The sequence below is a fragment of the Rhinolophus hipposideros genome, assembly GCF_964194185.1.
Source record: "Rhinolophus hipposideros genome assembly, chromosome: X".
Classification (NCBI taxonomy): Eukaryota; Metazoa; Chordata; class Mammalia; order Chiroptera; family Rhinolophidae; genus Rhinolophus; species Rhinolophus hipposideros.
This window is the reverse complement of record NC_138046.1, coordinates 49694948-49708834: the sequence shown is the minus strand read 5'-3', so window position 1 is coordinate 49708834 and position 13887 is coordinate 49694948. Positions and strand designations below refer to the sequence as shown.

General features: G+C 39.8%; 1 pseudogene across 1 annotated transcript in view; it reads left to right on the top strand.

Annotated features, from left to right (window-relative positions):
* Positions 1 to 13887, top strand: part of LOC308495006 (NACHT, LRR and PYD domains-containing protein 12-like) — a 77014-nt pseudogene that overhangs the window by 23944 nt on the left and 39183 nt on the right. The window contains exon 12 of the transcript in view: positions 2202 to 2274. The product of the transcript in view is annotated as an NACHT, LRR and PYD domains-containing protein 12-like (transcript). The remainder of the gene's footprint in view (positions 1 to 2201; positions 2275 to 13887) is intronic.

Below are 13887 nucleotides of genomic sequence, written 5' to 3'. Positions count from 1 at the left end.
CAGAGTGTCCTTTCTTAGAAAGAGGTGACTGGAGTCTATATTGTCAACAGATTGAAATAAAATTGACGATCAATCCTCATGTTTCTTTGTATATAATTTAATATGGCAGTACTCTATGGTGTGTATGTTTCAGCAAAGGTCCTAAGTGACAGCAAAGAGAAATTATTTTGTGATGGCATGCCATTATTTGTTTTTTATTGTAAATTGTCATACCATTTCCTGATTTTTCTCACTCTTTGTCTTTTAACCAATATGTTTCCATTGTGTTTTCAGGCCAACCTTCAAACAAATATAACTTGTCAATCAACAAATTGATAGCAGTATGCAGTAGTACCAGAATGCAAAATAAAGGACACACAGACACACAGACACACACACAAACACACACACACACACACACACACACGACACCATTCACTGACCTCAAGTAAATTTTGAATGTTAGAATATACATAAGACAAATAACATTGAAATCAACAGAAATATATACTTAACTAGTAAGGTGAGAGGAAACTATGGGTGATTTAATGTGGTGGTGGGCTAGAGCGGGGTAAATCTAGAAGAGCCTCCTAAATGAGGGAGTCTGCTCTGGAAGTTGGAAAGGCTAGAGGAAGGCAATTTTCTAAGGGCTGCTTGAGTGTGGGGTCTGAATCGTTGTCCTCTTTGTACTTCCCCCCTGTAAACTTCCTGGCTCAGTGCTTTGCGTATAGTAAATGTCTATAGGAGACCAGTTAGTAATTTAGAGTATCCAGAGGCAAGGCAGGGGGACAGGTAATGATATGTTCAGTAAAGACTAGGTATCTAGATATGCAGAAGTTCAAGGGAAAAAAAGAGGCTGTGGCCTCAGAGTGACAAAACTCACCTTCATTCATTTCACAAACATTTGCTGGACATTTGCTATGTGCTAGGCCAATGTGCTAGGTACTAAGAGACAAGAAGTGATAAGACCTGACACGTGATCTGTGTTCTGCAAGGGCCAGTGGGCCTAGTGGTAGAGACAGACACATGAACTGATGAACGCAGTAGGGTAAGCATGAGGTCTTAAGGGAGTCATGGCAGGAGACAATTCACCCAGCCCGAGACGGTCAGGGAAAGATTCTTGGAGGAAGAGCCACCTGAGTTGAGTCTCAAGACTATAACCAGGGGACATGGGGGTAAAGGATGCAGAAGGGTAGTTCAGGCTCAGGAGATAGCACAAGCAAGGGTAGCCAGACAAGCATCAGCATGGCTTATGGTACTCGATTGAGATAGAGGTGGGAAATCTCCAGGAAGCTTGCTACAGATGGAGCATAAAGAGCACAGCAGAATGTGTCAAGACATGAGACTGAAGGGACAGGAAGGGCCTAGTATGCCACATGTGATTAGAAAGACTTGTTAGCAGAATTCTGGGTGCCAATTCAGTCATTACTCTTCTCTCATGTACTCCTGTACTAGTACATTTTGGGACATCTCCTCACCTTTTCAAAATTGCTCCCAAAGATGGAGTCAGTTTTGCTTCCCAAGCTGGTTGGAGAATGATTCCACTGCTGCTGCTGTTTCTCACAGCTACATGGGGCTGATACTGAGAAATGATGCTACCCAGTCCCACAGACGCTTGGTGACTGGATGGTGATGCCCTGGCTGGTCTGAATCCCTGCAAGCGCTGCAGTGCCATTCTGCTTGGGCTCCGAGGTTCCAGAGATCTTACTCCACACCCAGACATGCAGTCAGTGTTCTCTAAAGTACCGTATGTGTGAGGGTGGCTGGGTCTAGAGGAGCTCTTTGAATCAGCGACAGGTAGCAGCTCAGGGTACACTCATTTATCCCAACTGTCTACATAATAGAAAACTTCTCTCAGCATCCTACAGGCACTGCAAACATTCCCAGGCACCAAGCATAAAGCCCCCTAGCTCACCCTGAGACGTGGTCCGAATTCTAAATTTGGAAAGAATGGGAGCAGTTACAAATACAGGACCAGGAAATAATGGACTCATGGAGCAGGGTCTTGGACAAAGGCAGGGAGGGACAGCGTGAGAGTCCAAGAAGAAGTTAAGTATTTTCTCTTTTGAGATCCAAGAGAGGAGCTGAGGCTGAGGGAGGAGGTAGATAGCTAAGTGGGTGAAGTAACAGTGGTGCCAGGGAGCGAGTGTGAACGGGAATCTTATCCTACAGAAGACAGCTGTTGGCTTTACTTGACACAAGATTCTTTTCATTTTTCATATGATTAACACAGATCATTTACATGAAGAAACATTCAGAAAGATGGAAGCTTTAAAAATGACCAAGCCACTGTTGGTGGGAATGCAGACTGGTGCAGTCGCTATGGAAGGCAGAGAGGAGGTTCCTCAAAAAATTATGAATAGAATTACCATATGACTCAGCAATCCCTCTCCTGGGTATCTACCCAAAAAATCTGAAAACATTTATCCATAAAGACACGTGTGCTCCAACGTTCATTGCAGCTTTGTTGACGGTGGCCAAGACATGGAAACAACCGAAATGTCCTTTGATAGATGAATGGATAAAGAAGTTGTGGTATATATACACAATGGAATACTATTCGGCGGTAAGAAAAGATGAAATAGGACCATTTGTGACAACATGGATGGATCTTGAGATTATAATGCTAAGCGAAGTAAGTCAGACAGAAAAAGCAGAGAACCCTATGATTTCACTGACATGTGGTATATAAACCAAAAACAACAAAAGAACGAGACAAGCAAATGAGAAAAAAAACTCATAGACACAGACAATAGTTTAGTGGTTACCAGAGGGTAAGCGGGGCTGAGGGGTGGACGATGAGGGTAGGGGGATCAAATATATGGTGATGGAAGGAGAACTGACTCTGGGTGGTGAACACACAATGGGATTTATAGATGATGTAATACAGAATTGTACACCTGAAATCTATGTAATTTTACTAAGAAATGTCACCCCAATAAATTAAAAAAAAAAGTGAGCAAGCCTGGAATCACCTGGTAGTTTCCAAGGAGGACCCCAAATCAGATGCATATAGATTCCCACCATCTTTAACAGTTGTGCAATATTCTTATTTTAAACCTGTTAATCTTTGCTGAGGACACTAGTGGGAAATAAGCAACAGTGACTGCTATTTCTTACATGGAACTATCCACTAAGTAGGATGTAAAAGGCAGAAGCACCTTAGTTCAAATGTCCTCAGCAGTAATACCTTGTATTCACATATTGTGTTGCAATGTTTACTATGTTTTTGCAAAAACCCTGGAAGGTCAGAAGATGAGACTCAAAGAGGTTATGACTAGATTCAGGTCACACAGCTCATTAGTGGGAGAGTTGGGACTGGTTTCCAGCCAGGTTTCCTAATACCCAGACCAGGCAGGGAAATGATAGAAAAAAGACAGGTGAATGATTCCACTTAAAAGAAACAAGACACTTGAAGTGATTAAAGGACAAAAGGGTATACAAACACATGTCATAGCTTACGGTGCTGATTTTCAGTAAAAGTAATTCACAGAAGAAGAAGGAACACGTTAATAGTGAAAAGCTTCATGGAGGTGAGACGTGATAAGGGCCTTAAATAGGATTGAGATGGGGGAGAAACATGGGCCAGTGACTATATGATTGTAGGCAACAGGGCTGTTTTGTAAGCAGCTCACCAAAAGCACCTGGGGGAGGAAACTTTTGCATTAGAGTTTCTTGAACTGCTACAGTATCCATATCCCAAGAGAGTGCTCTCTAGTTCTTAGGCTCAACTCTATTTCCAAACTTTTAATAACTCCTCCTTTTGTTCGTTCTTGTTCATGGACTCCTATGAGTGACTCACTCCTCATCTCGGACAGCATATTGCATAGCCTAGCATGGATCCTGCACAACCCCATGTTTCTGTCTCTGCCTAGTTTCCAAAAAAAAACACCAGATAAGACAAGTGGAGAAAGGGAATGCCAGGCAAGGAAAACAGCATAAAGTACATAAAGTAGGAGGTAATGTGGTGTGGGATTGACAGAAAGGTAGATTTACCTGAGTAAGGTGTACAGTTGTCTCTGAAAGCTACTTGATTAGCTGTGTGACACTGAATAAGTCATTTGAATTCTTAGAGCCTCCATTTTCTCATCTATAAAATGGGCATACATTGACATTAACATTGCAAGGCTGTTGTTTCCAACATGGTGCCTCCCCCACAATTAATGGTAGCTGTTTGTATGAGTGTACCTGTAACATAACTCAGCTGTGTAGTCTTTGAGCTCCCAGATTTTTTGCTGTGTAGTCAGTGTGAACTGCGCATTTGAACTAAATATGTGTTCTGGAGGCAGTGAATCTAGTGGGGGAAGTGACACACCATGGAAGTTACTACAAGTGAGAGGTCCAGCTGCTCCATGTCTTTATCATCCTGTGTTGTTCCCTATCGCCCTGGGCGATGGTAACATTTAGGCAGGAGACCAGGTCTGGCATGAGAAGAATGGTCAAGACAGCAGTTTTCTCAAGTTCTTACTTCCCTTTAGTTATTTAACACTTATTTATTGAGCATTTATTCCATGCCAGGTTTTGCGCTGTGTTGGCCTCACAGAGATGAATATGCCTTTTCCTGTATATTCCCCCTACTGTGTTCTTTGGCTGTCCTGGTCCCTCTATCAGTCTGATAAACATCTGACAAAACTCCATCACATTAAGAACTCAAAGACATAATGTTAAATGAAAAATTGCTGAGCCGTGTGTGTATTCTGTTTGTGTACAAAAGATAAACATGCATGTGTATGTATGTGTCCAGAATATGTATGGAAGGACATATATACAGAGTTGCTAACAGGAGCAACTCGGAAAGAGCAATTGTGCAAGCAGGAGCTGTGGGAGAAGAGGAGAGGAACTTTCATTTTCATCTATAGACCTCTGTTTTACTTGATGTTATTACCATGCGCATGTATTACTTTTATAATTAATAAACTTGACATTAAAAATAACATTCATACTGAAGAGTTATTTTTTCCTTTTAAAACACGATAATTTAGAGGAAAATATAGGGTAGGCATTTATAAGCATGACATGAAAACCCAGAGGAAAGGAATGAAAGATTTGACAACATCAAAATTTTAAGTCTCTTTATGAAAAAATTACACCATAGGTAAAATTAAAAGACTAGTGATGAACTGGGAGAACATATTTGACACACATATAATGACAAAGCTAATGTTCATAATATAAATAACAAATCAGTATGAAAAACAAAATATTGAGGTCTTCTATTTCCAGCAATGACACGTTAACAGCGAGTGGATTTACCCTCCCACATTAACAATTCAAAAAATGGGCCAAATATATGAAATTATGGTTTCCAGACATTGGATAACAGGCAGAGTTGGAACAAAACAAACAAACAAAAAACAAATAGCAAGATGGTAGTTTTAAACAGAACCATATCAATAGTCTTATTGAAGTTAGTTGTCTCACAGCAATCCAATTAAAAGACAGATTGGTAGTAGAATGGAAAAACAAATGTTAAAGACCCAACCATATGCTGCCTATAGGAAACCCATTTTAAATATTAAAACACAAATAGGTTAAACATAAAAGATAGGGAAAACATACATCATGTTAACATTAATTTTTAAAAAGCAGGAGTGACTATATTAGAGAAAGTAGATTGCAATACAAAGAATGTCACCAGAGATAAAGAGGGCCATTTTATAATAATAAAGTTAATTCATCATGAGGAAGTAACAATCTTAAATATATATATACACCTGAGTAACAAATTCAAAATGCATGAAGCAAAAACTGACTGAACAAAGAGAAATAGACAAATCCACAACTTCAATCAGAGACCCCAACCTTTCAATAACTGATAGACAAAGGAGACAGAAAATAAGTAAGAATATAGAAGATTCTAACAACACAAATAATAAATTTGATCTATTTGACATCTATGCAACACTCATCCCAACAACAGAAAACATTCTTCACGTGTATATTGAACATTTACCAAGATAGACCATATCTGGTTCATATAACAAGTTTCAATAAAGTTAAATGATTCAAGTCATACAAAGTTTGTTCTATGACCACAATAGAGTTAAATTAATAATCAGTAAAAGAAAGATATGGAAAAGCCTCCAAATATTTGGAAAATAAATAAGACATTTCTAAATAATCCATGGCTAAAGAGTAAGTCTCAAAATAAATTAGAAAATATTTTAAACTGAGTGAAAATGAAAACGTGAGACTAACTTGTGGGATATGGATAATGCAGTGCTTTGAGGGAAATTTATAGCACTAAAACAATTATATGAGACCAAAAAGGTCTTAAATCAATGACCTCAGCTTTCTCAACGAGAAACTAGAAAAATATCAAGTGTAATTCAATGTAAGCAAAAGGAAGAAAATAGTAAAGATAAGCAGAATACATACTGTATTATTCCATTTTTATAAAATTCTAGAAAATCCAAAGCATTCTATAGTGACAGAACAGATTAATGGTTATCTAGTGACAGTGTCGGGGAGAGAAAGGGATACATTTATGGATGGGCACAAGAAAACATTTGGGAATGATGGACACGCTCATTGTCTTGTTTGTGGTCATGATTTCAGTCAAAAGTCATCAAACTACTCTTAATATGTCTAGCCTATTGTGTGTGAATTATACTTCAACAAGGCTGTACACACACACACACACACACACACACACACACACACACCTGAAACAGTTATTTAAGAATAGTTATCTAACCTCCATAACCCCATATTCTACAGATAAGGAATCTAGGATGCAAAGAGGTCAAGGTCACATGGCCAATTCATGATAAGACTGGGACTGGAACAAGTGTCCTTATTCCGGGTCTTGCTCTTCTTAGTATACCAAAGGCAGAGCTTAAATCAAAGGAATAGATTGCAAATGGTGGGTTTTCAGTTTTGTGGCGTACCAGTGGGAAAGAGACGTGTATGATGAAAAGGTGAGATTTTCCCAGGGTTCTTTCAGTGATGTGCTGGAACTGGCTCATACTGACTCATGAAAGTTAATGGTTAAATTTTGAGGGATTTTGCAAATCAGTTATTAAACAAAGCCATTACTAAAAATTAAATGATATAAACTTGCAATTAAATAAATTTTATTAAAATAAATGAAGTAAATACTCTAAACTCATCACTTCCTAATTATTTTACCACATTTTACTATCATCTGAGCTCTTGAGGTTATTCACATCTATTGTATCTGTGTGGTGATGTTAAATAATTGTGTTCTACTCTGCATCTTTTATCTATTCCATATCCAGTGACATCAAATTGGTAGCTTGAAATTGGCCATAGTAGGGCCATTTATATCACAGAAATTGACAAATGCTACAAATCAATGACCCCCCTCCCACTCCCCTAGAGAGTTGGTTATTATACATTTACCAGTATATTTGTACCTTAAAGCATTACTTGCTCTGGCATTCATTTAAAGGTTGCCGGGAAGGCAACCCATCAGTGCCTAAAGTCATGCTAGTCAAATAGTGGGCAGTCAATACATGTTAGAGGGTAATCAACCATCATGGTTTGTCCAGGACTCCCATGCTTCCTGAACATTTCAGGAAACTCTTCAGTCCTGAATAAGCCAGGATGATTGCTTACCCTTAGTATTTGCAATTTTTTTTTTTTAAGAAAGGAACAGGTGGATAAATGAATTGAAAGCTCTCTTATTTCTTGGAAAGTAACCCAAATATATCTCCTTCTGTGAGATAACTAGTGGCACATTTGTTCATAAAGCCCCACACATTACACAATCTCAGCAGTTGTCAGGAGGGAAGACAGGACCTGACACAACGGCAGGTGCTCAAGAAATGCCCATTGATGGTAGATGACTGGAGAGAGGCAAGCCTGCAATGGGAATGGAGGCCCCACGATGGTGGAAGCTAGAGTCTTGTCTACCATCTGGTGGCAACTGCAGGTAGCAGCAGACTCAATCTGAGGCAGGCAGGGCTTGGGGAAGCCTCAAAAGAGAAAGGATCCAAAGAGATACTTTCAATGAGAGTGATAATGAGTGTGAATGCTAAAGGGGGTGGTTGCAACTTTTAGGTGTTTAATCTATTTTTTAGCACTTTGAGAACATCAAAGATTTTTACTGGGAAGGACCTTCCTGGTCCACTTCAATATCCTTTTATTCTGTTCGAGGCTCACTCTACCCAAAGTCAGAGTAGGCAGTTGCCTTGCCACATGGGAAGGTTTTCTCTCTCCAAAGACCTGCCCCCTCCTTGCCTCCAGCACCATCCAGACCTGCAGCTTTCACCACAAGTCAGTCTCATGAGTTAAGGTGCTCAAAACATTGTGCAGTGAGGAAACAAGAAACTATTAGCAGCCTGTTAATATCTGACTTCAGATTAGAAAATTAATTCCTGATTGGTTCCCGAGAGCCTAGAACATATAGAGCAAGTGAGCTGTGGTGTGAGAAGGGGAGAGGGGAAATTTCTGTAGCAAAGGCAGACGACATAGCAGGCCTGGTCTGGGCACATTAGTAAGAGCCTAAACTGGAGAGTCAGGTAATGACCTAGACTTGGAAGGGGTCACCACAAACAAATGTCACCCACTTCCCACTTTTATTGATGACTGATTCCGTTTCTCTTGCTCACTTGTTTCTTTCTTGCTTTTCCAACTCTAGGAAATCTTGCTAGAAAAAGTTCCATAACCTAGTGTGGATGTATCACACTCCCTCTCACCAAGCCACTCATTAATCCCCATCAGAATGGTGGGGTGGGGGTAGGTATACCTCCTTTTCCAAAAGAAATGTGGTAGTACTACTACTACTACTACGACGACGACGACGATGACGACTACTACTACTAGTAGTAGTCGTAGTAGTAATTAGTATTCTGGCACTTAGCTGTGACAGGCATTGTGCTTTACTATAATTTCTCATTTAATTCTATGAAGTAGATAATTATTTTCTTCATGGTATACATGAGATGCAGATTTGTCAGGTAATTTGCCAAAGGTCACATGGGTAGTAAGTGGCAGAGCCAAAATTCAATCCTGTCTGACCAGAAAACGTATACTCTTAACAACTGTACTTCTTTATATAGACTCTGGCGAGGGTTGAAGAAAGAGGGAGGCACACATAAAAGAATAATTATTTCATTCAAATGTGTATGCATGTCCTATTTTGTGCTGGGCCTATGGGGTATAAAAAGTATGCTCTGTCCTTGCCCTTAATGAGATTACAACTGAACAGAGGGGATGTGTCCACTGTTCTAACAGCTCTAACAGAAGGCAGAGTTAAATCATGACCATGAGCATAATAATGATAATAGCTAACAGTTACTGAGAGCATACTATGTATCAGGCACTATGCTAATAATATCCTACATGTATTTGATCCTTATGACAACTCTGAGACTATTACTACATTTTACAGATGAGGAAACAAGGCTAGTAGAGGCTTCATTAACTTCTGTGGCTCAGAATAATGTGTTACTGGGCTCCTTTGGGAGTGCACTAAAGGTATCTGCACCCACCTCAGAGCCTATAAACCAGAGCCAATAGCTGCTTGAAGATCACGTGTACCTCAGGCAGCACGTGCTCTGCAACAGCTTGACACTTACTTTCATTGTATTTGGAACCTTGAGAACAGTGAAGGACACCAGAGTCCCATCGTTGGCCTCCACCACAAATGTGCTCTTGCCACGCTTTTTAAAAAAAACATTTATTCTTTATGACTGTACTAAGTACCACCGAACTTTACACTTTAAAATGGTTAAAATGGAACATTTCATGTTATGTGTATTTTGCCACAATAAAAAACATTTATTATACAAAATGTGCACATTTATACAAAGTGATTTATACATCTCATGGTTACAGAAAGTCATTTTCCTGCAAAAAAATATTTCAAAAGCTAAATACTCTATTACAGTGTTCGTAGTCAGCGCCTTTTTCCGAAAGATCAGCTGCAGTAGCTTTGGGGAGCTGCATTGCTGCTGTCATCTCTCATATTCTCATATTATTTCATGACTCTTCTCCCCAGCCTTCTTCCCGTGATTCCCTCCCATCACAAATATTTCCACTGTGTCCCCCAGTTCCTTTGTTGTGGGATAACAAAGCTCTCCTACATGTCCTTCCTTGTTACAAAATGCTACTTGCTCCTTCTTGTCCTAGCTGACTCTGGCATTTGGCCAAGGACACCACTCATTTGTAGGGACTGGAGGAGGGACCCGCATCCTCTTGCTTTTCTGAAGCAGCTTCCAGACCGTTGTTTCTCTGCTCTGCTGGAAAGACAATATTAAGGCACATAGCAGCAGAATCAATCACTTACCACACCTCATCTCTGTTGCCTAGACTCTGGTCAGGCCCCCAAAGTAATCCAGGCCTTTGAGCCTCTAACACACAGCCTTCCTTGCCAACATTCAGGTCATTGTCCCCGGGAGTTTTGCTGTTCATCTGGTTTATTCATGCAAAACTTTGGCTGAGCGGTACTCTCCCCCCTTCTTTCGCTTCCCACCCCCACTCCGGTTCAAGCCGTTGTTTCTCAGTCTAGTTGTGTAGGACACAGCTCCCTGGTCCATGCTAGTATTATGAACCTTGCAACTCCCCCTGGCTGAGGCAGTCTGTCACCAGTCCGTCGACCAAGTGGCTCAGGGCAGCTCAAGGCAGCTCACACCAACCTCCTGCTGCTCACGGCAGCCCAGCTCCAAGGAGAGCTGCTGCTCACAATCTTATTAGTGTAGAGGGCGCAGCTCACTGGCCCATGTGGGAATCCAACCGCGACCTCGCTGTTAGGAGCATGACATTCCAACTACCTGAGCCACTGGGCGGGCCCAGGGCTGAGCAGTTCTTGACTTCTCAAAACCTAATGACTTTGACCTACCTCCATTTTAGTGGCTCTCTTTCATGGCTACCCACTAAACCTGTGCAGCCCAATACAGTAGCCACTATCTACAGGTGGCTATTTAAACTTACATTAACTAAAGTTAAATAAAAATTTTAAATCAGCTCCCCAGCTGCACCAGTCTTTTTTCAAGTGTTGAATAACCACATGGTTCTAGTGGCTACCATATTAGATAACACAGGTAGAGAAAATTTCCATTGTTGGAGAAAGTTCTATTAGATAGCATAGCTTGTGATGCTGCTCCACCTCAAGAATATTTTAAAGTGGGTTGTGTAGCTACAATTTGCTAGGCACTGTTCAAGGAGATAAGGATATAAAACAGACATCATTTATTGAGGCTTTCTAAACAGCTCTAGTCATCAAGACAGTGTGGCATTGGAAGAGGGATAAACACATAGGTCACTGAAACAGAATAGAGAACCTAGAAATAGACGCACTAACATGCCCAACATTTTTTTTTTCAAAGCACATCAGTGGAGGAAGGATAGCTACTTCAACAAATGGTGTTGGAGTGTTGGAGCAATTGCACATTCATAGGTGGAAAACAAGTGAAAAGAAACGAAAACTTAAATCTCAGCCTAAACCTCACACCTTATACAGAAATTGAAATGAATTGCAAACTTAAATGTAAAATGTAAAACTATACAACTTTAGAAAAAGCATAGGCAAAAATCTTAGGGATCTAGAGCTAGTCAAAACTTAAAACTTGTTTAAAGACTTTTGCTCTGTGAAAGACTCTGTTAAGAGGATGCAAGACAAGCTACAAACCAGGATAAAATGTTTACAGAGCATGTACCCAACAAAGGACTTGTATCTAAAATATATAAAGAACTATCAAAATTTAACATGTAAAAAAATAGAGAATACAATCAGAAAATGGGCAAAAAACATGAACAGACATTTCACTGAAAAGGATATACAGATGTCAAATAAGTGTGAATGATGTTGGACATCATTAGCCATTAGAAGAATGCAAAAAGTTATAGATGATGTAATACAGAATTGTACACCTGAAACCTATGTAACTTTACTAACAATTGTCACCCCAATAAAGAATTAAACCAAAAAAGAAAAATGCAAAAAGAACCAAGTAAAATTCCACTATAGACCTATCAGAATGGCAAGAGGAAAAAAACAGTGATAACACCAAATGCTGACAATTATGCAGAGAAACAATCACTCATACATTGCTGGTGGGAATATAAAACAGTACAGCTGCTCTGGAAAACAGTTTTTCAGTTTCTTATAAAACTAAACAGACAACTACTATACGACCCAGTAATTGTACTCCTGGACATTTCTCCCAGAGAAATGGAAATTTGTGTTCACACAAAACCTTATATACAAATGTTCATTGGAGTTTTATTTATAATGTTCCAGACTGGAAACAACCCAAATGCCTTTCAACAGGTGAATAGTGAACAGGTAAAGAAATAATAGTATATCCACACCCTAGAATACTACTCAGCAATAGATGGAACAAAATATTGATACACGCCATGACCTGGATGAATCTTCACAGAATTATGCTGAGTGAAAAAAAGTCAATCTTAAAAGGCTACATACTTTATGAATCCATCTATATAACATTCTTGAAATGACAAAATTTAGAAGCAGAGGACAGATTAGTTCTTAAGAGCAGTAGTGGGGCATAGCAAGAATCTGGGAGAGAAGGGAGTGTGGCTGTAAAAGGGCACCCTGACAGATCCTTGTGGTGATGGAACTGTTTTGCAGTTTGACTGTATCGATGTCAGTATTCTGGTTAAGATGTTGTACTAGAGTTTTGGAGGATGTTACCATTGGGAAAAACTGGGTGAAGAGTACAGGAAATCTCTCCATATTATTTCCTACAACTAGCTGCATGTGCATCTACTATTTTCTCAAAATAATAAGTTCAATTAAAAAAAGCCAAGGGAGGTGAACATTTCAAGGAATAAGTGATTAATTGGTCAACTGCTGCTAAGAAATCTAGCAAGGGGAATGAACAATGCCCATTCATTTTGACAATGTGGAGATTATTGTGATTTGAGCAGGAGCTGCTTTGGCTGTAGGAAACGGCCTGGAAAACAGATGAAAGTGGGCTGAGGTATAAACGGGAGGCAAGGGAACAATGACAGTAAAGAGACAACTCTCTCAAGAAGTTTGGCTGTGAAGGGGAAGGTGATAGTTTGAGTGAAGTGTAGGGTCAAGCAAGTTTTTTTTTGTTTGTTTGTTTTATTTTGTTTTGTTTGTAATGGAGACACTTCAAGATGTTTAAACTTGTCAGGAAGGATCCAAAGGAGAGGGAATAATTGAACAAACAGGAAAGATGGAACATCAATAGTGTAAGGCTCTTGAAAAATAGGAGACCATGGGATCAAAAGTATGCACAGAGGAATTGCCATTGGGGAGAAGTATAAGAGCTTTTTCTAATGTGGTAGAGGAGAATAAGATGAAGAAGGAAGCAGAGAATGTTCTCTGTGATGTGGAAAGTACTGCTGAGAACAGGAGTGGATGTGAGGGAGGAGGGAGGTGTGTGAGGCAGAACTGGGGTTTCGGGAGACAGAAAAGATTTGAAATATTTGTTCTGGAGAATGAATGAACCAAAGAAATTTGGTAGGATTGCTAGTTCGAAAACTGGGAATAGGAGGTTGTGGCAGGAGATTGGGATGCATGAATTCCTGACTTTAGGAATGAAGCAATTACAGATAATAATAAGAATTGGGGTGTGGCTATAGGTGTGTGTGTGTGTGTGTGTGTGTGTGTGTGTGTGTGTGACTAAGGTGAAAGAAAAGATCTTTTGAGGTGAGGAGATCAAGGAACTGAGATATCGAATGAGTTATCCTTGGGTATGTTGAAATCACTTAGGATAGTGCTGGGGCTTGAGGTGTGAAGAAAGTTGTGGGCCAGGGGCCAAAGTCATTAGTAAATAAAGAAGAGTGGCCTGAAGGTAATTTGATGAGTGACAAGGAGGGGGAAAGGCATACAATCAAATGGTGTCAAAGGATTGAATTTGGTTTTTATACATTTTTTTTTAATCCAGGAACATAGGGAAGTAATGATCTGAAAGCAGAAATGGGAATTAAGGAGGGCACCGATTT